Source organism: Trachypithecus francoisi, unplaced genomic scaffold, assembly GCF_009764315.1.
Source record: "Trachypithecus francoisi isolate TF-2019V2 unplaced genomic scaffold, Tfra_2.0 Lachesis_group18, whole genome shotgun sequence".
Taxonomy (NCBI): domain Eukaryota; kingdom Metazoa; phylum Chordata; class Mammalia; order Primates; family Cercopithecidae; genus Trachypithecus; species Trachypithecus francoisi.
In genome coordinates, this window is record NW_022681463.1 from 24,283,493 (window position 1) to 24,305,415 (window position 21,923).

Here is a 21,923-nt window from a genome sequence, read left to right on the forward strand (position 1 = left end):
ATTGTCAAGAGAGTTACTTTATAGGAGGAACACCTGTATTTCTATGGTTCTGAGAGGCAGTATTTAATACTCAGCATGCCCTTAAATGTTACAATAATATGAATTTATGTTTTAATCAGAACAATAAATGTAGCCTTATATGTTCTTTAAGTTCTCATTCTCTTTATTCACTTTCCTTTGGTAGTTGTCTAAAAGCCAGAGCCCTGCATGTTAATTTGCTTAGAAATGTTTAAACCAGACTGCCAAAAACCTTTCCTACAGCTTTAAAAAACCATTTTTCAGATGTATAGGAATTCTTATTTGTTGAAAATCTGCATGAATCTAAAATTAAACACAACAACAGCAATTCATGTTGAAAAGAATTTATAAAGAAGGAAACCATGGCAACTGAGTCATTTATTTTTAACTGTACCAACCCTTATCTCTACTTTCACCCCCAAACTAAGCGCACTAAAGCCATAGCCTTTTCTAGACTGCCTTATCCCCATTGTAATTTTGCACTCGTCAAAAATAGCAACAGGAATTGTCATATTTCCATTACTAAGTACTGTGCATGCCATGCTTCTCTTCCTCTTTAGTTGCTCACATTATCCTGCAGACAGCCTTTGAGGAACTTTTGTGGTTGTCAAGGGGAAGCTTAGCTATTGCATACTGCAGGGCCAATGCCACTGCTGATGCCAGCGACAGGCTCTCTAGTGGTTAGATTGAGGTCCTGACTTAATTCCTCAGAGATCCCACATCTTATCCGAAGCGAGCTGACCACACAGGACAAGAGCAGATGTAACTGCAGCGTATCACAACACAGCATCCCTTGGCTCCCAGGGATCCTGCCTGTACACATATCTGAATAGCTCTGTTTCACTACACCACTGCCTTTTATCTTCCTGGTCATACTTACATCTCTGTGCCAGGAGAACTTACACTTACAACATGCATGCTTTCCTTAACCAAAGGCTAACATACTATAGGAAAAGACTGTTTTTATTAAAATGTCTTAAAACTGCTCATCAAAACTTTTCACGTGATTGATAAAGCTGGAAAATGTCAATGTATTTTCCTGTTACTAATTTCAAAAACAAATTACTTGTAAGACCTGTCTAAGTCGGAAAATCTAGTCACTCGTTTTAATAAAATATCAACTGATAGAATATGGTATTTAAAATGTGTCTTTTGCAATTCCTTTGTCTGTTTTGATTTCTGTTAGCTCACTTGCATGAGGAACTTAGGGTGTTCAGAGATAAGGGTTCATTCCTCCTTGATTCAGTTGAGCTAATCATCCTAGAAGGACCCTGAGAAAAACACAGGCTTTATTGTGGAAGATCAAAGACTTGGGTGATACAAATAGGTACAAGAACATGTTTGAAGGCATGAAGGGCACTAACCCAGTAACCCAATTGAATCACATGGACAATTGATCTTATATTTTCTGAAATAAATGGAAAATCTGATGGTTAAAAGGACACTGGCCCATTTATCTATGAACCATACTCAGGGTTAAATGAGAGACAAAGAGAAGGCTACGTCTAGTAATGTGCTGGTTACAGCAATAGGAGAGCAGAGGCACTGACTCCTTATTGGTTCATTTACACTTCTTTTTTATTTATTTCTGTCATTTGTTCCTGTGGCCCATTTCTCCAAATTTCTCCCATTAGACGAGTCTGTAGATCCATTTGCCTGACTTTTCTTCACCAAAGGCCTTCTGGAGTATGAACCAAGGTTACCAGGGCTATCTGCATAAAAACATTGGCAAACTCTCACATAGATACTTAACAAAAAGAAGAATATCTACCAATGGCAAAGTGTCATGTTTTCTGTGAAGTAAAGGAAAACAAACAAAAAAAAACATTGTTTGGAATTCTTTGAAATCAGACGAAGACAAAGCTACGTTGTTTTTCAGCTACAGTACAGAGAAACAAAATCTGCCTCTCTTTGGAGGAATTATGAAGAGAAAAGCAAGAATATCATATAGTTTCTTTGTTTCCACAGCTGCAGTTACTTTATTTTCTGTGATTGCTTTTTTGTTTCCAAGATTTCCCATTTTTGGTAGCAGCTCTGAGGATTATTCAGCAAATATTTATTTTGCCCCTACAAGGTATGAGTCACTGCCTGTGATAAATGATAGCTGTGGAAGTCTGGCCACGGAAGCACAGAAACATGAGGGAGTCTAGGTGTAAATAAGGTTTTGTATAGTCATCTCTCACCATCCTAGAGAGACATGAGAAAGAAAGCTGCTTATTCAGCACAGAAAAAACAATAAGAACACAAAAATGAAGAGAAAGGACACAAATTTTTTCCCCCACAATTCGTGGAATGTTGCTAAATGATTATCTTTGAAAGAAACCATATTTTGATAATATAATTTGATAAAGATATAAGAAAAAATAAAAGTTTATTTTTTTGAGCCTGTGGCCAGCTTTGTAATAGTCAAATGTGATCAATTTGGATACTTTTGCATTGAAAAAAATCCTAAAAAGTTGATAAAGCCCAGACTAACAATTTTTGTGATTTGGATATGAAATTGGACATTTATTAAACATATTAATTAGGTAAGCAAGTAGTAAAGGAAATATCGAAGTATCTGAACAAATTGCTCTTGGGTCTCCGAGGTGCACCTGTTCTCAGGAAGGTACAAGTATTTGAATTCTTTGTTGCTGTAAGGAAACAGTAATAAAAACAACAATGAAGTCAGCTTGAGGAGAACAGATTTGTACTTGGATATTTTGTTTATAGCCAACTCACTTTTAAATGGATGTTTTAAAGTGTCTGATGTATATAATAGGATAACAATAATACATGAGGCAATCAAGGCAAGGGAAAAAGCAGGGTGGAAAACAACTGAGGCTAAGCCAGAGGAGCAGGAATGTAAAGTGTCATTGTCGTGGGGCACTGCCTGCTTCCCAGGAGAGAGGCACGGTTTTGCTCCTGACCTTTCTGGCCACTGTTCTAAATAGAAACCAAGCAGTTACCTGTTTCACAGTGTCCATGAGCTAAATCCGAAGGAGTCATTCAGAAGAAACGTAACTATTCCCAGTTCTTAGACTTGAGAGAACTTTCTCCCTCCCATGGGTCCTCATAAAAACGCCAGTGCATCATCTGGTGCAGCTCCTGGAGAGGGTCCTTAGCAGCAGCCAGGGGAATCTCAAGGAGGAGCTGCCTCCCAGCATGTCCCACACAGCCACTCCATAAACAAAGCCACTTCACCTCTGGGTGACCAGGATGGTTCAACTGGAAAGGCTGGTGGCCTCTTGGGCTCCGTCCAACAGTAAAGATCTATTCCTTGGAGTCTGATCATTACATTAGGTCTTTAAAAAGCTCTGCTTGCTAACATTTTTTTTAGCCTGGAAACGCAGAATATTCTTGAATTAAGACTGAGTAAATGTCTATGTATTCAGACTTCTTACTCATTGATTTACTGTACAAGACAGAGTCCAAAAAGGAAACAGAATCAACACCAGTAATTTATCAAGGAATATTTAATTGAACTACTAACTGGTAGCAGGTGAGTAGCCACTCAGAGAGTATAAAAGAGAATTCAGGGAATTCCCTTGAATTCTCTGAACGTCCCAAATGAAGAAATACACTTGGAGGGGTTCCTCTCCAGCACTAAGATTCAGACTTCATTGGAATCTAAATTCATTGTGGCTGGACCTACTGGATGGCAGAGGAGTTGGATTGCTTCAGGCCAAATCTGGTCCATGGCCAGTTGGCTGGGACTGGTGAGCTGGGAAATCTGGGTAGGAACTGGCATTCAGAAAGCCTTCCACTGGGGTCCAAGCAAAACTGGCTGGAGGGCATGTGCCACGTCACCTCTTGGACACACACCTCCAATTGCTACACTCTAAAACAAGAAGAGAGGAAGCAACCAAATCAAGAGAAGTCTCTTCCTCTGGCACTGTCCCTCCTCTGCTGTCTCCCACTGACAAAGATTAACGTGGTACTGACTAGCAAAAGATATGACTTTTAGGGTTCCATCTCCAGTGTTCCAAAGCAGGGCAATGAAGGGTGAATTTGGAGCACAGGGGCAATAAATGGGTGACTGGCATACTTAATGTGAACCCCCCACATCTGAGATTGGTCTCAGTAAATTTAAAAAGTTTATTCTGCCAAAGTTAAGGACGTATGCCCATGACCAGCCTCAGGAGGTCCTGACAACACATGCCCAAGGTGGTCAGAGCACAGCTTAGTTTTATACATTTTAGGGAGACATGAGACATCAATCAACTTGTATAAAATGAGCATTGGCTCTGTTCAGAAAGGCTGCGACAACTGGAAGCAAGGGTAGGACAACTTGAAGTGTGGAGGGGGCTTCCAGGTCATAGGTAAATAAGAGACAGATGCTTGTATTCTCAGTTTCTGATTAGCCTCTCCAAAGGAGGCAGTCAAATACACATTTATCTCCGTGAGCAGAGGGGTGACTTTGAAAAGTATGGGAGGCAGGTTGGCCCTACGCAGTTCCCAGCTTGATTTTTCCCTTTAGCTTTAGTGATTTGGGGGCCCCAAGATGTATTTTCCTTTCACACTACTTTTCCCCAAATCATTAAATTCCAAGATATGTAATGCACATTTATGAATGCTCATTACAAATTTTATGCTACAATAAATAAAGTGATGCATTTTATAGTTTTCAAGGGGTTGCAATAAGAAACAGTGGCAGTGGAGTCTAAGGCATCTGAAGTTTTTCTACTAGCCCATAGGCAGCTGACAGTGAATGTTTGTCAAGTAAGCATGCTGCATTGCTATATTGACTTTCTGATATTCATGCATAGAAGCTTGTGATTCAGACCATTATAACATCATTCAGTAAGCCAGTGATTGCCAGAAAAAGGATACCACATTTTGAGTAAATGCAAATTCATTTATTTGGTCAGTCAACAAATATTTGATGAATACCTACTGTATGTTAGGTATTGGGGATATAGAGCAAAGCAAACATTTAAAAGCCTCAAGGACTTTAAAGTGATAAGTGTCTTGACGAAGATGTGTAAGTGCTATGACAGCAAATAATGGGGAGACTTCATCTACTCAGGAAGGTTGGGAAGAATTTATAATTGCAAGAGGTGCAATTGAGGTTGAACTGAAAGAGGGAGTTAGTTGTTTAATGGCAGGGTGTAGTGGGAAAAGGTATTCCAGGATTGGGGAATATCATGTGCAAAGATCCCACGATGAGAAAGAGCATATATTCAAGGAAATGAAATAAGGTCTGTTTGGCTGAAGCATGGGGATAATGGAAAGGGATCATTGAGGGACATGAATTCTCCAGCAGATTTCATTCGCACCATTGGTTCTCCTGGGTCTCCAGTTTACCTGTCTACACTGCAGATTTGGACTTGCTAGTCTTCATAATCATGGAAGCCAACTCCTTATAATAAATCTCTTTCTCTATTTATATGCACATCCTATTGGTTCAGTTTCTCCGGAGAACCCTGACTATTACAGACTTTAATAAGTAGGAAAACTCCTTAAACCATTCTTGAGGATTTCATTCCATCTCACTGGTTTATCACTGAGGCCAATTTCCCCCTCCTGGAAACATTTAGCAATATCTCAAGATGTTTTTGGTTGTCATCACTTGGGGATAATGTTCCTGGCATCTAGAGGGTAGAGATTAGGCTAAGCCTCCTAAAATAAAAAAAGACAGTCCTCTCCCCACCCCAGTAAAGAATTATCCCATAGTTGAGAAACCCTGCTTCATCTGAATGGATAGCCACTGAAATATTTTATGCAGGACTCCGGGTGGAGGGTTAGGGTGGGTTGGGGGAGGGAGGACAGGAGGGTAATCTTTTGCATTTCAAAAGTATCTTGCTCTGGAGAAAGCTAATGGTAGATACAGGTTGACATCAAAGGGGTCATAAAGAAATTACAGTCACTATTAGCCATGTGAAGCCTAAAGTAAAATTTGTTTACTATCTCACATAGTAGTATTAATTTTTTTTATCATGGCTATAAAAACTGCACCCATCCCTCAGGAGGATGGAGAAAGTCAGTGACATTATTCATTCAAATGGCTTAACATAGGGGAAAAAAATTAAAACATGGATAATATTCGTCGTTTAGTTATCTCATTCAGATGACATGTGTTACAGATTTTCATGAAATTAAAGAATCTATTTCCTATCAACTCAACTTTCAGACCTTTCAAGTAAGAAAGCAATGCAACAAATTCCCCCAAATTTCCATATGGTTAAAAGCTATTGAAGCCTAGCTCTACAGGAAGTCATAAATATTCTAGTGGAAAGGTAATGAAAACTAAATCCTGAGAGTTTTAATTGGTAGCCATAGGACCCTTCCTTAGCTAAGATCTGAGGGGAAAGAATTTTGACTGCTCTAGGAAGTATTTGGTATTGTGGTGACAGATCTGAAAATTAGAAAAAAGTACATTCAGGCAGTGTAGGATGTCACAGGCTGGCCAGTGTTAAGTATTTCCTCAACAGTTATCAGCCCATTCAAATGACCCTACCTCTAACTCAGGAAGGGTAATATTTTAACCCTCTGGGCATCTTTTAGTCTAATCTTTTTCTGTGTAGCCACCAGAAAAACTATAGGCTGCAGATACACTGCTATAAACAGATTTATGTGAGAATTTTAGAAGAGATTTTGTTTTCAACTCTCTTTAAAATGAATTACAAATATTGAAAGTCTTTGTTGCAAAGGTTTTAACTAAATGAGCATTTATTTGGAAAGCTCTTAATTTTCCTTTTAAATTTTGATTGAACCAGGTGTATTGGCTCACCTAAACTGACTTCAGTGTGGTGCCAATTTTCACTGTTTTCGAAGTATCAAACACGTATGTTGAGCCTCAGAGAAAGAGAAACTGCCAGGAAAAAACAAAACAGTGGATTGTGAATGAATGCAAAAAGTGGGTGGAAATAGCTAAAAATAAAACTATTCCCAAAGCAAATATTAAAATGCTTCTGTCTTGATGCAAAAAGAAAAAAATAAGAATCTCCATGCTGGCTGGGCAGTAAAAATAACCACAAAACATCCCACAAGTAGACAAATCCTAAAGTATTATGATCCAAGAGATTTCATTCATTCTCATCTTGGTGAAAAAGTATACATCATTCTTTGTTGTGTCGAACCTTCTAGACACTTTTATTAATGTATATCTTCAAGCTTCCCCCCCCTTATTTCTTGCTTAAAACAAGCAACAAGCAAGCAAACAAACTTGAGTATTAGAAAGGAAAACGTGTGAAAACTCGAATCACGTGTTACCAATCAGCAGTGTGCATTAAATAGATTCTGAATAGTTGTTATTATCGTAAAGACTAAATGAGGTTTGAGACTTAGAATTGTAAGTGTTAAGTGGTTGAATATTCTACCCGGAGAGCTTCTACCTACACTTTTGCAAGCCTGGTTTCCTCTCCTGTACTTGAGTTAGCTCCAACACTACCTTTTATTCCCAATGTTTGCACATATTCACCTTTCACTCACAATGTTGATACAAGGAAGTGCATGTCTTTGGAAATGGAAAGAGTCTAGAAAGTGAGTAAAAGGAGGTATTGATGACACACAGCAAAGCACAAGAAGTATAATTTATTAAAGCACCAATCTTTCCACCTCTTACTACATTATATTTTAAATCAAACAAAGTAAAGATTTTTAAAAAAGGGAACATGAATCCAGGTGTTTACACTGTAGTTATTGAAATCAATCTACGCCACTGGAGGAAACTTTAAATGTTAGAGCATTTTCCTCCGTGCTTTGTAATTTTTTCTTTTATACTTACTCTCTCTTTGCCTGACGGTTGGCGGAGAAACTATTTGCAAACATTTATATGACTTCTGCTTATGTGTTCCAGAGGGGAAAACGCCTTTTGTTGTAGGTAGTAAAAATCAAGCGAAGCAGACAGGGTCATGATTTGCCAAAGGTCAAAGGTCATGACAAGTGAGTGACTCAAGAAGCCTTGAGGTCAAAGGTGCAGCTGGAATCCCATAACCTCCCCTCCACTTTTTACCTGACAAAGGAAAGCTGTGCTTTCCTAACTTCTGTGAAGGAATCTAGCTACATGTTCACATTTTCCCTTGAAAAATTATTTTCAAATGATTCTGCCTATGATTATTTTCTCCCTTGAAACCAAGTGGCATGAAATAGGCTTTTATATAAATTGAATGTCTCCTTAGCCTTTTATTAGTATTCTATATCGGGAACCTAGAAGAGGAAGAACTAACAGAGATTAATATGTGTTTTTTAAATGGAAAATAAGGACTTTTTTAGATCAACACAGACTAAAGAAGTACATTTATCCTTTTTTGTTGTTTTCTTTTTCAATCCCTTGTGTATTTACTGACTGTACCTAAAAATGTTTTTCTTGCAAAAGTAACTAAGAGTAATAGTGATCTCTTACGCTTTCCATCTGGAACACGTTCTTCTGGTAAATCCTTAATACAGCTCCCAAAATAAGGTTTTGTAACAAGAACCATTCTGGTGTTAACGTTTTTTGTTTGTTTGTTTTCCTGAGTTAAAACAATTACAACTTTAATGATGCCAGGAGGGCCACTGTTTAGGTCAGAATATCTGTCAAATCTCAGGATATCTTAGTAGCTGCCTATATCTCTACCATGTGAACTGGAGGAAAAATGCAGAACCTTACTTTTCAACTCCATTGGTTTCTAACCTCTCTTGAGCACTTAATTCCTCATAGAGAAGGAAATAGTCACGCTGTAGAATCCTGTGGCCCATGAAGGGTAATTGGATAACATCTTTTGAAAGATTTACAAGGCTGCCAAGGATTTTGCCAGCTTTAAACCTGATTGATTCAGTGTGAAAAGATCTGAACAATTCTGACCTAAAAGTTTAAAGACAGACCTTTCCTGTGAAAGTATAATTTAGAGCCTGTAATAAAATTGTATTGGAAAACACCACATTGAAGAACACAGCCATAAATTGCACTATGTTAAAGAACCCTTTTCCCCTTAAATCCTCTGGAAGAAGCCTAATTGTTCACCAGATACTTTAATAATGAAGTGTTTTTGTTTTTGCTCTCCTACCCCCTAAATAAGTCCCTAAAGAAAGACAAAGCTTGCCAGCTACTTTGCCTCTCTAACCAAAAAGTTTGACTTCTTGGTTTTATGTACAGATATAATTTATGTACCTTTTTTTTCTCATTAGGTACAATAAAGGAAAGCAAAATTTCATTTATCTTTCACAAACAAAGAGTAGACCAAATAGACTTGTCTCGTATTTTAATTTTTCAAAGTGCTAATTCTCATCTCATATTAATTTCCATCTTGACAAAATATACACAATCATGATTAGCGGAATATTTTATTGGTAAGCTCAAATGCTTCTGATGACTCAGACAAATTAATGATTAAACATCTTCTAGCTAATTACTCCAGGCCATTAATTATTTATCTAAGTCCATCAGTCTATCATCTATATTAGCCTCGCTTTTCTGCTGCCCATTTTAGAAGAGACAGGTTTGGAAAAACTAAAACATAAGAATTTCAAGTAAACAAAATTAAAAAGAGAATATACATTTTTTTTTCTTTTTCTCTAGAATCTGGGAAATTGAGACCATGGTATTTAGACAAAGCCCCTTTATCTTTAAACAATACCCGCTTTGTCACACGCTCACGAATTTCCTCCTCAAATTTCAGTTTGAAGGATTTAGGGAAAAATGCATGTGCCCACTTACCCGTGATTTGAGTGCTAGACCATTTTGCCTTTTGAAGTTTTGAATCATATGAACTAGTCTTAGATGTTTAAAATAGGAATCCTGATACGTGTACTAGGCATATTTACAAGTGACCAAGTATGATTGCTTTTTATAGAGATTGGTGAGAAGAGAAACTTTCCAGCAAATTGAAAGCCTACTTCCCTCTCATTATTTAAAAAAAAAAAAAAAAGACAAAAGCAGAACTATGACATTAAGAAAAAAATTTTGCTTAAGAAATATGTAAAGGAGCGAGCCCTCAGCAGTGTAAACTAGTTGATAGCGTGAAAAGGCACTCGGAAGGAAAGAGGGACACTGCTGTACTCTCACATTTCTTTCCTGAAGAATTAGGTAATAAGTTGGCTCAGCCTTTCATCTCCTTCCACATCCTAACTAGAGTTAAGTGTCAAAGAGGTAATTTAACCAGCCACCTGAAAAACCTCTCCGTCTTGTGAACTAGAACAGCTCCCCCCTTCTGGAAGTCATCGAGGGTGGAACAAATTCCACTGTATCAACTTCCAGCTGGTCACTAGCATTTTCTGTAGGATGTGTTGTTTATGATTTTGGTCTACAACAGTCTCTAAACTGGCACAGTTCCCAGAAGTTCCTCAGAACGTTGCAGTCGGTTAAGCTGAAAATTGTTAACTCCTGTACAAATACCCCAGAGTGAATGAAGAGGCTGATTAGAAATTGGTAATAAAAATATATTTTGACATGTTCACCCCACAAGTATCTTTATAGGAGTCATCCTACAGTAAAGGCTTGAAACAGTGAGACTACCTTCCAGGGAGTCCTGATTTTGAGTTCTGGTGCCACCTTGTGGGCAGTGGGAGGAAGAGAAGATGCGAAACAGGTTTGACTGAGTCATTCTTCAAAAGATCAAGACTGTCATCTGATTAATTTCCTTCATACCCTTTGCATCCAAAACAAAACGAAACAAAAAACTCCAAACCAGAAAAAAAAAAAGGCAAAACTTTATCACTTTCCCTAGGAGAAACTCTTTAGGACTTCCCATCAGTTAAAGGATTAAGAGGATTCAGAACAAACCCCAATTTTGCTGACATTTAAGGCCTCTCACAATCTGATTCTAGCCGATCTTTGCAGCATTACTGGGAACTACTCTTCTCCATGAATTTCTCACGACAGCCAGACTGTTCTGCTCCTCCCAGATAGTCATTACCTTTGCCCATGTTATCTTCCCACCCACAATAGACCTTTATATCCTTTTACAATCTCCCGTTTGGAAGGACTTTACGATTGAATTTGATGTCTTCAGTGTGCCTCTCAAAAAACTCTCTCCTAAGAAGTCCTTGAACCTCTTCTTGAACATCTCTGGGGCAGTGCATTCAACCTGATTGAGATGACTTATGATTTTTTCAGTGATCTCTAGTAGTAAACGCTTTCTTAAGTTGGACACGCACCTTTTGCTCAAGAGCAAGATGAGTGCTGGATATATGGGTACTTCTGTGCATAGAGTCTGGACTAAGATGAAGATGCGTTGGGTTCAAACTTCAGCTTTGTAGCTTTCTAGCTGCGTGGCATTGTGCACATAACTTATCTAGGCCTCAGTTGTTTCTTGACCTGTAAAATAAGAATAAAAACAGTGTCTACTATCAATCATATCAGTGTTGTAAGTCATCTTATATGTATGAAAGTACTTACAACAGTATGTACCATGCAGTTCATGCTTTGTAAGTGCTGGCTTTATTTATAGCTTTGGGAATTTATCAAGATGTGGGTGATGATTGCAGTAATGGAAACGGATGAAAAGAGAGTATTGAACAACATACCTCAATGTGTACAGTTGGAGCATCCAACCTAAAGATTCCACACTAGTTAAAGTTCCATAGGGATACAAGTTTGGGATATGCTGAATGCTGTATACAGCTGCATACTGTGTGCATGCCTATGCTCTATCTATGCAGATATGTGATAATTAGCATAATCGAGGCTCCTAATTCTTGACATATAACAACCCACCTTTGTCTAACTTGGCATTTCCTAAACTTATGTGATCCGTGAATCCTTTTCAAAGTAACATCTTGACATCTCATTACATATGTATGTTGTAGAAGAAGAATCCTCAACTCAAAATGTTTAGGGACAAAGCAAATAATGTAAATGAGGGAAGAAGGCCAGGTAAAATACAGTATGGAGTAGTGTGAGTTATGGAAATCTAGAGGACGCATGCTTCGCCTAAATGCATTTCACTTTGGCTTGTGAAAAAACACCATGTAGGCCAAGGAAAACATATCTGAAATCTGAATCTGGGCCGTGTTCAGCAAATTTGTGATTCCTGTAGAGTGAGAAAAGGGAAGTGACTGCATAATCTGGAGAAGAACCAATTTTTAGAGATAAAGAGAAGCCAGAAAAAGAGACTGTGAAGGAAAAGTAGGAGATGTAGCCAGAAAAAAGCAACATCCTGGAAACAGAAAGAGGCAAAGCAGAGGGGTCTCTGGGTCTCGGGAGGTCATGTTGGTTTCCTATTGCTGCTGTTCCGAATTACCACACATTTAGTGGCTTAAAGCAACACAAACTTATAATCTTATAGTTCTACAGGCCAGGATTTTGATGTGTGTCTGACTGGGCTAAAATCAAGGTGTGGTCGGGGCTGCGTTACTTCTGGAGGTTCTAGGACAGGGAAAAGGTTCCCCCAGGGCCACGGACTGGTACTGCACAGCAGCAGGTGAGCGGCGGGCAGGTGAGAAGCTTCACCTGTACTGTAGGCTGCTCCCCCATTGCTCCGCTGGCATTACCGCCTGAGCTCCGCCTCCTGTCACATCAGCAATAGCATTAGATTCTCATAAGAGCCCAAATCCTATTGTGAACTGCATATGTGAGGATCTAGGTTGCACACTCCTTATGAGAATCTAATGTCTGATGAGAATCTAATGTCACTGTCTCCCATCACTGTCTCCCATCTGTGACGGTCCCATGGGACCGTCTAGTTGCAGGAACACAAACTCAGGGCTCCCACTGATTATACTTTGTGGCTTGTTGTATAATCATTTCTTTATATATTATAACATAATAATAATGGAAATAAAGTGCACAGTAAATGTAATGTGCTTGAACTATCCTGAGACTATCCACCCTCCACAGTCCGTGGAAAAATTGTTTTGCACAAAACTGGTCCCTGGTGCCAAAAAGGCTGGGGACAACTGTTCTAGGAGAAAATCTACTTCCTACTCTTTCCTAGCCTCTAGAGGCTGCTTGCAGTCTTTGGCTTATGGCCCCTTCCCCCAGCCAGGAGTGTGGAGTCCTTCTCATATCACACCATTTGACCTCCTCTCCTGCTTCCCTCTCCCGCTTTGTTCCCCCAAATAAATAATGTTCATTTTATTAACTGTAAGCCAAATAAATTAACAGGGCGGCTTTCTAGACACATATTAGGTATTATCACCATTAGTATATGTTATTGACACAGTTAATAATGTCTCAAAAGGTATTGAACTTACTCAAATATTGTTATGGTTATTTTTTAAATGTTATTAGTGCTATTAATCATATGTATAATTGTTTGATAATTTTTTGAACTTATATGAAGCAAGGCATAATATGGAAACAAATTATAATTGTGTAGTAATTAATTTTAGGTGTTGAAGAAAATATTCAAGAAGTTGTTGGGCATATCACTGAGGGTGTGTGGCAGGCCTGTAATGGCAAAATATTTTGTTTTTATAAGTGATTATGATATCTGGTTAAATTATTGCCTTATTAGTAGGAATTTTAAAAAAACTGATACCAGCTTGAACTCAAGTTGTTATTTTTTCAAATTAACACATAAATATAGGCTAATAAAATACATTTGAAATAATAATTGCTAGTTTTCTCTCTGAGAAAGAAAATTGGAAAATTCTTTATATATATATACATACATACATATGTATGTGTATATATATATAATTCTTTATATATATACACATACATATGTATGTATGTATGTATATATATATACACATACTTTTTTTTTTGTTTACAGATTATACTTTATAGTAATTTATCTTAGTCCAGGTGTAGTGCCTTACATCTGCAATCCCAGCACTTTGGAAGGCTAAGCTGGGAAAATTGCTTGAGGCTGGCAGTTTGAGACCTCTTCCACTTTTAAGGGACCTTGTGATTATAGCTGGTCCACTTGGATATTCCAAGATACTCTCCCTATTTTAAGGTCGGTTAACAACATTAATTCCATTTTCAACCTTAATTCTCCTTTGTCATGTAACACAACATATTTACAGGTTCAGGGGATTAGAACGTGAACATCTCTGGGGACCACTATCCTGCCTGTGACAGAGGGTAAATAGAATACTGAAGAAAGGCCAGGAATCTCTGAGAGCTGGAATTAGGGCTTTCTCATCCTCTCCTCTCCTTTCCTAAATCCATCCTCTTACCTTCTACTAATGGGATAGAAAGTTGGGAAAGGAGAAGATAATTGAACCCCATTTGACAAGAAATTATGCAAATAATTCACAGTGTGTGGTGCTAAATAAGGATGGGATGTCTTTTGGTACTAAGGAAATAGTTCAGGGAAGCAGCTCTATGATGTCTGTGCAAATTAGAATCAAAATGCCCCTCCAGGAAGATAAATAAAAAGAGGGAGCCTCTTCCAGGAAGATAAATGCTGAAAAAGCTACACTTTCTCTATCTGTGAATGGGTGATACCAAAATGATGCCCCCTTCCAGGCTGATACGGTTTGGCTATGTCCCCACCCAAATCTCATCTTGAATTCCCAGATATTGTGGGAGGGACCCAGTGGGAGGTAACTGAATCATGGGGGCAGGTCTTTTGGTGCTATTCTCATGATAGTGAACAAGTCTCATGAGATATAAGGCGGAATTTCCCTGCCCATCTCTCTCTTTGCCTGCTGCCATCCATGTGAGATGTGACTTGCTCCTCCTTGCCTTCCACCATGATTGTGAGGCCTCCCCAGCCATGTGGAACTATGAGTCCATTAAACCTCTTTTTCTTCCCAGTCTTGGGTATGTCTTTATCAGCAGTGTGAAAACAGACTAATACACAGGCCAATGCAGTCCTGCGAAGGTCTGCAGAAATGGTCAAGTGGCACACCTATGCAGCCCCCGGCTGGGTTCCATTGCATGGGGCACGGTCTTCACAACTGTAGGGGCAGGCAGAAGACAGCCCAGGTTCTGGGCTCCCCTGACCCTCTGACCCCTCCAACTAGTTCCTTCCTACCAAAAGACATCCCACCATTATTTTTGTGCTCAGAGACACACTTTTTCTATGGTCTTCCCCAAATTTCTAGGATTTTCTCAGAGCATTTTGTACAGAGCTCTAGAATAGCCCACAACACATGTTACTTTGGTTTCTTACATAATTATCTTTCTTCTTGGCAGTGAATTCCCAGAAAGCAAAGGAAATTTATTTATTTTTTTACTTCAGTAGAGTGTTTGTATTTATATAATTCAATTTACCACTGACGGGGTATATGAAACAATTTTACTTGATACGAAGATAAATTTTAAAACGTTGCTAGTTAAGTATTTAAGTGTTTATCAGAATATATATGTAGCATCTTGATATTCATAATATGGTTCTCAGACTCATCTGAGAACTTGTGAGAGATGCAGAAATGGCCCCAACCCAGACTGATGGCATCTGAATCATTTTAACTTTATCCCAGGTGATTTGAGCTCACATCAAAGTAGGAGAAGTGGCCAGGGGGACTCACGCTTGTAATCCCAGCACTTTCAGAGACCAAGGCAGGAAAATCACCTGAGGTCAGGAGTTCAAGAGCAGCCTGGCCAATATGGTGAAAACCCGTCTCTACTAAAAATACAAAAAATTAGCCAGGTGTGGTGGCAGGCACCTGTAATCCCAGCTACTTGGGAGGCTGAGGCAGGAGAATTGTTTGAACCCAGGAGGCAGAGGTTGCAGTGAACCGAGATCGCACCATTGCACTCTAGTGTAGGCAACAAGAGTGAAATGCTGCCTCAAAAAAATTAATTAATTAATTAAAAAAAAAAAAAAAGAAAGACAGTGTAAGAAGCATTGAGAGCACCAAACCCATCATCTAGCAGGTGATACTCTGTAGAATGGGCCTCATTTAAAAAAGGTCAGTTGATTAAAGCTTCATTTAAAGGAAAATAACATGTAGGCATTGCCTCAATATGACAAGCTGTGAAGGGAGTAAACAAATGACTGATGTGTGGGAAACAGTGAACTAACGCATGAAGGTGGCTGTAAATGTGTGTGGAATTTGTTGAGCATTTAATTTTCTGTAACTTTTGACAACATATTGATCTACTAACCTAATAGGTACCTCTTTCTTTCTTTCTTTCTTTCCACCTACACCCAGATTTTTTCTTTTTTCTACCTAACTCACTCACTTCCAGGCTTTGCCTTATACATTTCTTCACTCAGTCATCAAGCAACAGATAGTTATTGAGTCCTTGTCTGTGCCCCATCCTAGGTATCCATACATGAGTCAAAGTCTCTACTTCATCAGTATAACATTATGTTACCATACATATGGTCTCAGAAATCCTTTTAAGCACTTAAAGTAACTCCTTTATTACTGACAACTGAGAACAAACTCAACTCTTCTCAGGATTGAGTTAATCACACAGAGCTAGGAACACAGGTACATGTGTACATAGTTACATTGTAATGTGAAGTCCATCAGATTACATAAGGAAGTTCTAGCTGCTCGTGCACAATCAGCTGAGCCATGTTGGCAATCCGGATTCCACCCAGATGCCACAGGTTTCAGGAATCGAGTCTGCCACATGTTCATTCAAACTTGATGTGCCCAGTCATCAGCAGACTTGAGCACTCTCAGGCAAATAACAGCAAGAGGTTAGAAAGCAGAGAAAGAACCCTAGGCTCAGAATCGCTAATTGCTAACTGCTTTGGGGCTACCACTTGGGACAATACAGTTTTATTCTTGAGATCCTGGGCATAAATTGTTCAACCCTATTGTCCTTAGCTTAGCCATCACTAAACCAGTAATCTGAGAAGCAAAATGTTCCACCTATAATTCTTCTCAAATTCTCAAAATACTCATACTTTATGTACAAAAAGTAAAATGCTTGTCATGATTCTATGTTGCCTGTTTGTGGATAAGTCTTTTAAGATGTAACATTAGGAACACTGTTAGATTGTGTTATGCTGGTTTGACACTTCCAAATGACTGATTCAAGTGATTCATGAGTGGTTTGGTGCGTGGTTTTAAGATAGAGAGGCAAAGAGCATTTGTGCCCATAGAATATGATTAATTTTTTAACAATCCCTTATTATTTGGACATTTAGAGAGACTGGCAATCAATACTTTATTCACTGGATAATTGATTCAACAATCCAATGCAGGTCTAGTATGAATTGTTGATAATTGAAGCATCTTTGTTATCTAAGACATTTAAATGCTCACTTCTGCATGTTATTTTGATGTAAGAGCTATAATTTAATGTTTATCAGGTATCTTAAGTGCTTTATTTGTATCTTCTCATTTAATCATTACAACTTTCATTTTACAGGAGAAAAATATGAAATCTGAGGTGCAGTTGATTTGAATCCAAGAAATCTAAAGGAAAAAGTTCAAGCTCTTAATCCTTTCATACCCTTCTTGTTGTTAAACTTTTTTTAAAAAGTTAATCTTGTCTATGAAGCATGAATCTATAATACTAGGGAAAAACCTGACTAACTTGAAGAAAAAATAAATTGAAATGGAAAGCAATTAATTCCTCTTAATATGAATAAAGGATGATCTAAATGCTTTTGGAGAAATGATTTCCAGTAATGAAATTTTCAGGATAAAAATCTTCTTTTCTGAATAGGCAATCATGGTATTAATCCTCTGTTCCTTAATCTTCATATTTACGTTTTTTACATTTGTTCTTAAAGCTTGGTGTTTTCTACCAAAACCATCTGTACATCTCTGTGTGTCTTCATGTGCTCTTTCTGTACACATGCATGCATGCATACACACACACAGATTTCATTATTTATTCATAAAATGTTGAAAATCACTGCTTTGGCCCTTTTTAACTCTCTTGACCAATCTCTCAGTTCTCTAGTGCTTGGAAAGGAAGTATTTATTTTATTTTATTTTTATTTTATTTATTTTGAGACAGAGTCTCACTCTGTCGCCCAGGCTGGAGTGCAGTGGTGCAGTCCTGGCTCACTACAGCCTCAGTCTCCAAGGTTCAAGGTGTTCTCCCAGCTTCCCTTGTAGCTGGGACCACAGGCATGCCACCACACCCAGCTACTTTTTGTGTTTTTTTTCTTTTTTTGTAGAGATGGGGTTTCATCATGTTCCCCAGGGTGGTCTGGAACTCCTGGGTTCAAGTGACTGGCCCTACCTTGGCCTCCTGAAGTTCTATGATTATAGGTGTGAGTCATCCTCCCTCTCCAGGAAGTATGACAAATAGAATGAGCCTGCAACCAGAGTCTTTTGATTTAAACCCTTGCCCACCACGGACTGAATGTTTGAACCTCAGTATCGTTATGTTTAACATGAGGTCTATAACAGAACTTAACAAACAGGAGATTATTATTAATGAGATTAAATGCAGTGAGGAACGTCAGTGGTTCCCTCTCTGTAGAGGAACTTAAGGAGTTGAGCACCCAAACTTATTTCTTGATATGCTGATAAAAGACATAGCCTAGTTTATGGCGGATGCTGGTTAAATTCCAGCCCTCTCTCTTTCAGTCAATAGGCTTGGACTCAAAATAAGTCCCATTCAGGCTGATTTGTCTCCGTATATCAGTCACAAACTGCACCTCTTGCAAAAATAACTTTCCCTCCAATGTGTACTGGCCTTGAAGAAGACTGAGAAATAGGGCAACAAAGATCCTTTAAAATCAAGTTACTGAAAGTCACTGAAATAATATACAGTGAAAGACAGATGATGCCATCATTGTATAAATAAAGTCAGTATAACCATTAAAGAACTTACAAGTATGGGTTTCTTCTTCTCTATGGTTACAATCATGGTTACAATAATTTTTACTCGACCATGATTATATTATATCTGCATGGTTTAGATGTCTGTCTTTTGTGTGTTTCAAAAAATTAATATTTATTCTTTGACATTATACAATTTCTTAAATAAATATGAAGAGAGAAATGTTTTGAATAACAATTCTCCAGTCCTAAATTTTCTATACTTAGCATGTATTGTTTCTTTTTTAATAACTTACAGCAACTTTATTTTAAAATTAGTTTAGGTAATGATGTTTTTTGAAATGGCTTCTTTGAGGTCACTTCTTGGAATGATTACAGTCATTGTGTAAAGCCAGCAATAAGAGAAGGATTTGAGAGTAGAGAGTAGAACCGTAGTTACCAGGGGCTGGAGGCAGGGGTAGAGGAGATATGGGTCAAAGGACCCAAAATTTCATTTAGAAGGAATAAGTTAAAGAGACGCACTGTCACATGGTGACTACAGTTAATAACAATGTATTGTATTATTGAAAATCCATGAGAGTAGATTTTAAGTGTTCTGACCACAAAAAAATAAGTGTGTGAGATAATACATATGTTAATTAGCTCTATGTAGCCATTCCATAATGTATGCATATTTCAAAACAACATGTACATAATACACAATAAATATATAGAATTTTTTATTTGCCAGTTAAGAAAAGGGTTTGACACTTCAAACAACAAAATACTTTTGGCATATGAAAAGTCATTTACAATCACACCCCAGACTTTGTTGTTAATATTAGCTGGGATAGTCATTGCTGAAAAGGTCTTCACATGCTTATAAAAGAAGTTTCACTAAATCTAGATAGCATTGAAAAGTGTTGACAAGAAGAGTTGAAAATAAACCTCAAGACAACTTTTTGGTTTAAAATTCTATTTCTTGGTGTGTGAGTGTTGTTTTTGAGGAAATACACACTTTATTGCAACATAACAAATAAATGAGAAAATAAGACAAAGAAAATGTTATTTCACCCAATATAGCAGGGTGGTCTTTAAATAAGTGCATAAATAGCCCATGAGATAGCTTGAAAGGTCACCCTGTTGGTCTAGTCAAATGACTTACATATTAGCAATTTGTTTGCAAAACATCTTCTTCTTATAGTTTCCATTGGATTACATATGATTGTTTCCTCCTGATAGATAATCTGGACTTTCTTCACCAAAAGAAGGTTAATATTCCTACACATTTTAAACCAGAACATTAAATTCTATACTGAAATACATCTTCCTTGAGGTCAAGAATGTAGGGGAAAGCAGATTTTTGGTGTTCTTTTCCAAATGATAGCCTTGCAAACCAGGCTATTTTCATGAGGGGATTTTCTTACTTTATTTAAATCTTCTCTGAGAGTAGCAGGAAATAAATTTGGAGACTCCAGCTTCTAGAGCTTTTCCACAAAGAAGATACTCTTTCTATTATAGACACAGTAAACTCTTCTTTCTCCATGTTCTTCAAAATCCATAGAGCTAAAATAACTACTTATTTTCATTTTCTATAGAATAGCATTATTTCCAAAATTGCATTTAAATCATCTACATACAGAAGGTTAAATTTATTTAAAAATGAATAATTACATTCATTTCCTTACGTTTGTACTCTGAAGAATGTGGAATTTAAACTAAGTGCGATTGCGCTTTAGCTATGCGCAGGTCACTTATTCTCTTCAGAGGATTAAAAGGATAAAATATTTTTTACAATTATCTATCTATCTATCTATCGATACACACACACACGCGCGCACACACATAGAGTTCTTATACAAACCCTCATTAAATGTAATCCAAGTTTTAGACCCACAGTACTGATTTAGGTAGGCAAAATATCAAACTAACAACAACAACAAAATACCAGACATAAAAAATGTGTCTCGTATTCTGGACACATCATTATTCTCTGAAATATCCACAGACCACTCTAATTTGAGCACAACTTAGGTGGACCAGGAACACAAGTAATGTGAATGACTGCAATAATAAAATGAGTATGTTAAGCTATCAGTTACTTGTCTTTAACTCTATGCTTGAAATACATTCAGTGAGCCTCTGCTGTGTGCCAGACAATGTTCTGGGCAGCAGAGACGCACTCGTGAACAGTCCTTGCCTGTATGGAGCTTACATTTTGGAAGGCAGAGACAGATCAGTAAATAACTCAGCAAACAATTCATCAATAATACTTTAAAGAAAATCAACTAGGGTCTTGCCTTGAGGGCTTGGGAATTAAATGTACTTTAGTTTGGAAACCAGAGAAGTCATGGCTGAGGGATTTATGTCTTCACTGACAACTAAAGACCCAGAAGAAACCAGCAAGGCACAGGTTGGAAATGAATGTTTCCAGCTGTGTCCTTGAGGAAGCAGGAAATGCAAAAGACTCTAAAGGAAGAAGGAGCTTACTTATTTGCCAAAAAGAAAGAAAGCTGATGAGAGCAACTAAAGTGCAGTAAGTGAAGGGAGAGTGGGAGGAAAAGGGTGGGTCATTAAAAGCCTTTTTAGTCATTTTAAGAGTTTTTAAATTTTTAAACAGGGGAATGAGATCATCTGATTTTTGACTGAACAATGACCCTGGTTGCTACATGCAGAATGGCAGCAGGGAGATAAGGATGTAAGCAGAAGACTGATTAGGAAGTTATTTTAATTCAGGGAAGACATGATGGGCTTGGACTGAGGTAGTAGCTACAGAAATGGAGAGGATGTTATAGGTCCTATGACATTGAAGAGAATACTCTGGAAGCAGAATTGATAGACTTCATGATAGGTTATATGAGGAGGGATCAAAAAGGAACCAAGGATGACTATGCAGTGGTTGGTTTGAGCAATTGATGGTACATGATGCCATTGCTGAGATAAGGATATTTAAGGAGGAAGATAACGCAGTGAGGAAACTTTTTGGAACAACTAGGTGAACCTTAGGTGTGGATATTGCCCATTTCTCCAAATGTGATGCAGTTACTGGGGAACTGAGAAAAACTACTGCTTTCTCCATCCTTCTAAAATGTAATTCACTTTTTGCTCATGTCTAAAACTCTATGCACAAGCTAGATTCTTTATGCCTAATATATGTCCACAACACCATATCTGCAATTCTGAATTCCATTAGCTTGGAAAAGTAATAGATTTGTGTAACCTACTTGGCAGCAAAATTCACCTGATCTGCTCTAATTTGGTGGCAAAATCCAGCTTGAATTTAAGGGATGTCATTGGTAATGTCAAAGCAAGATTAAATGGAGACTCTGCCTGAAGAATGCCTTACCAAACAAAACCAACAAGGCTTTAAAGAGTGCCTTAGCATTGCTTAAGTTGCAAACATAAGCAAAAGTTAACTCGGATCT

At 37.9% G+C, this 21,923-nt stretch overlaps 1 long non-coding RNA gene across 1 annotated transcript in view; it reads left to right on the plus strand.

Annotated features, from left to right (window-relative positions):
• LOC117063389 overlaps positions 1-17,388 on the plus strand; it is an 86,223-nt gene extending 68,835 nt beyond the window's left edge. The window contains exons 3-4 of the long non-coding RNA XR_004428897.1: positions 13,638-13,823; positions 17,150-17,388. This is a non-coding gene — a long non-coding RNA (uncharacterized LOC117063389). The remainder of the gene's footprint in view (positions 1-13,637; positions 13,824-17,149) is intronic.
• Positions 17,389-21,923: the final 4,535 nt, after the last annotated feature.